General features: G+C 40.6%; 1 pseudogene across 1 annotated transcript; it reads left to right on the top strand.

Moving 5' to 3' along the window:
* The first annotated feature begins 1,561 nt into the window (after nt 1–1,561).
* LOC306655325 (heterogeneous nuclear ribonucleoprotein H-like) lies at nt 1,562–2,799 on the top strand (annotated as a pseudogene). Its single transcript has 2 exons — nt 1,562–1,945; nt 2,242–2,799. The product of its transcript is annotated as a heterogeneous nuclear ribonucleoprotein H-like (transcript).
* Nucleotides 2,800–3,909: the final 1,110 nt, after the last annotated feature.

Genomic DNA, 3,909 nt, shown 5'->3' on the forward strand with positions numbered 1-3,909 from the left:
CTTTTTTTTCCCATTCTGTAAGAATCTCCGTTAGCTGAGATTCTTACTCATTGTTGAACCATATTCTGACAGAACAAGAGAAATCTTGCAAGAACACTTCATTGCATTCCAACCACCTCATCTTTTTTAGGATTTTGCCGCTATAGGTAATTCCCACAGTTGGCTCTTTACAAATGATTTAGAGATTAAGTCTCACCACAAATCACAGGGAGTCATTCATGATTTCTCCTACCTTGTTTACTCATAAATGTTGATTCAGAAAGTAAATTGCAAAAGTAAAGCTATTTTTCATCCCTCTCCTACTGCTTTTGACTCAGAACTGCCATGAGGCCAAAATTTTCTGTAAACAAATCAAACACCACAAGGTCAAGGTTAAATAGCATTAGCCAATCTGATAGAATAAATTCAGGAGAACAGCAGTGAGACCAGGGGTGGTGATAAAACCACATGGTACATTCCGCTGATTTCTTTACCATTCATCAGAGAAGCACCCCATATCGTTACACAAAACATATTTGCACTATTTCTAAAGGACTTCCAAAATTAGTTTAGACCACTTCCAAATTTAGATTCAAAGTGCTAGGAGAATAACAAATCTATAATTGTGCCAAGGACTATGTACCATATCCACAGTACATCCAGACCTATGAACAATAGTCTGGGTTAGTTTACACCATCAGTAAAATAACCTGACAGAAACAATCACCCTGAAATAACTGACAAAAGTAAATGCACACTGTAAAGAAATTATTTAATTCCACTTATAGAGTCCAGGGCTATAGACTGAATATTTGTATCCCACTGCCCCACCAAGTCATATCTTGAAACCTAACCCCCAAAGTCATGGCATTTGGAGATGGGGCCTTTGGTGAGTGTTGAGGTCATAAGGGTGGAGCCCTTATGAACAAAATTAGCACCCTTGTAAATGAGACCCAGAGAGTACCTTTGAACCTGCAGCGTCTGAGAACAGAGCCGGAAGACAGCGTTCTGTAACCAGTAAGTGAGCCCCTACTGAACACTGCATCTGCTGGCACCTTGATTTTGGACTTTCCAACCTCCAGAACTATGAGAAGTAAATTTATGCTGTTTATAAGCCAAAGTCTGTGGTAATTTTCTGATAACAGCCCAAATGGACTAAGACACATGTCTATTTCATTAAACATACTTGAAGAGAAGGAGAACATTAGATTTTTCAGTGGCTTAGTTGATCATTGCAAATCACCAGAAATAGAAATCCCATGTCTGAAAGGATTATACAACCACATCATCACACAGCAATTCTGCTGGCTCTGGGTAGGGAAATTAGCTTTCCTAGTTTCTGCTACACCAATTAACTTGAACCTGCTTTTAAGCCAATCAAAAAGAAAATGAGAACCAGCCAGCCCAACAGAACCCTACAATCCCGGCAGAAATCATCTGAAATCTAGACTTTCTCTCATCAATAACAACAGGATGGTCCTAATTTAAACCTCCATTTCCATGCACTATTTCTGTCCTGCCATAAGATATAAGGTGGGAACCCCCTCCTTCAGGAGAGCTGGGTATGACTTGGATGACAAACATGGGTGTCATCCTGGGAGAAGGGGTTATGGCAAGTGGACAATCCCCAGTCAGTCCTATCTTTGCATGTTCTCACTCTGTGACACTGAACCAGGTTCAAAGTATTCATTTCATCTACACCACCAGAAAAGCCAGACTGAGTGGCAAGGCTTTTGTTGAACTTGAAACAGAAGAAGTCATATTGGCCCTGAAAAAAGACAGAGAAACTATGGGACACAGATATGTTGAAATCTTCATGAAAAACAATGAAGTGTCCATTGAGATGGATTGGGTGTTGAATCACACTGGTCCAAGTCGTCCTGACCTGGCCAGTGATGGCTGTGTAGGGCTCAGAGGACTCTCCAGTGGATGTAACAGGGAAGAAATTGTTCAGTTCTTCTCAGGGTTGGAGGTTGTGCCAAATGGATAACATTGCCAATGGACTTCCAGGGGAGGAGTGTGGGGGAGGACTTCATGCAGTTTGCTTCATAGGAAATAGCTTTAAAGACTCTAGAAACACAAGGAAAGACTAGGACACAGATACACTGAAATATTTAAGAGCAGTGGAGCTGAATTTAGAACTCATTATAACCCCCATGAAAGCTTGTGGCCATGCGGTGGCCCAGGTCCCTGTGATAGACCTGCAGCTGAAAGAAGGTATAACAGCATTGGAACTGGCTTTAAGAGGATGAGGCAGGGTGCTATGGAGGCTATGATGATTACAATGGCTATAATGATGGCTATAGATTTGGGTCAAATAGATTTGGAGGAGACCTCAGTTACTGTTTTTCAGGAATGCATGATCACAGATATGGGGATGGTGGCTCTACCTTCCAGAACACAACAGGGCATTGTGTACACATGCAGGAATTATCTTATAGAGCTACTGAGAACGACGGAATTCTTTTTTCACCATTCAACCCTGTGAGAGTACACACTGAGATTGGTCCTGATGGCAGCATTCACTACTCATGAAGATGCCGTGGCAGCTACGTCAAAAGACAAAGCAAATATGGGACACAGATACGTAGACCTCTTCTTGAATTCTACAGGAGGGGCAAGCCATAGCGCTTATGGTAGTCAGATGATGGGAGGCATGGGCCTGTCAAACCAGTCCAGTTACGGTGGCCAGCTAGCCAGCAGCTGAGTGGTGGTTATGAAGGCAACTATAGCAGCCAGAGCAAGAGTGGATACAACCAAGTTTTACAGGAAAACTCCGGTGATTTTCAATCAAACACGGCAAAGGTAGCCAAGGAGTAATGAACGGCATCTTCTAAAATAGTGGAAGTCATGCATCTATGAACAGAATGCAGAGGGGGTGTCTAGCATATCCAGTATGAGTGGTGGATGGGGAATGTAATTGATCCTGAGTCTTGGTCAATGTTTTTTAAAGAAAAAAACACAAAACTTCAGTTTAACAGTTTTTGCAATCCAAGCTCGTGACTTCCGCTTACTCTCTAAGTGGGAATCAGGATTATTTGAAAGACTTAAGGTTCGGTATTTTTTAACACAGCAGTCATCCAGAATGTAACAGTCATGTTGAGTAAACTGCAACTGTTAAACAATTTTCAGTTTTCCTCAAGTTACTTATATTGTAGGATGTACTTAAGCAGCAAGCATATTTATAAAGCGACTGAATTATGTTAAATGTTGCTCTTATACCACATGACATAGAACATCATTTGGAGGCATGTTGAAAGACATGCTTCTTTGTAAAACTCAATATAGGAGCTGTGTCTGCTACAATTGAAAGTGAAATATTTGGCATGTTTGTTAATTCTACTTTCATTTAGTGACCCCTAAGGCACATAAGTTTAAGGGTTCTTTTGGTTTCGTTTTTGCTTTCAAATTAATGGGAAAAATTTGAAATACAAAACCAATACTTAAAAAAAAAAAAAAAAAAAAAAAACCAATACTTGAGGATTTGGGTCTTGGTGTTTGTATGAAATTCTGAGGCCTTGATTTAAATCCTCATTGTATTGTGATTTAATTTAAGTGAAACTTGTCAGATAAATCTTCCTTTTAAAAACTGCAAACATAAAAAAAAAAAAAAATCACATCCTACATACACACCACATAAAACCCACCTTCGCCTTGTTATGGTCCAGCAGTTTTCCATGGGCATGATGAAAAGTCCACGCCCAGGGGATCTTTCTTGCTGGCCCCAGAGCGGTGACAGTACTGCGCAAATCCTGCATGATCAGGACTCAGTATGCAGGCAAGTGGGAAAGCCAGTGTGAGACTGAAGCTCTTTTATAACAGATTTGCTAGATCAAAGCCAGCAGACACGTCTTAGAAGGGGAATTACAGGGCTGAGGACTAAGTTACAGAGAATGGAAAGATTAAAAGTAAAAGCCATACTTCAAACTC

Source organism: Sciurus vulgaris (assembly GCF_902686455.1).
Source record: "Sciurus vulgaris genome assembly, chromosome: 2".
In the NCBI taxonomy this organism is placed as follows: domain Eukaryota; kingdom Metazoa; phylum Chordata; class Mammalia; order Rodentia; family Sciuridae; genus Sciurus; species Sciurus vulgaris.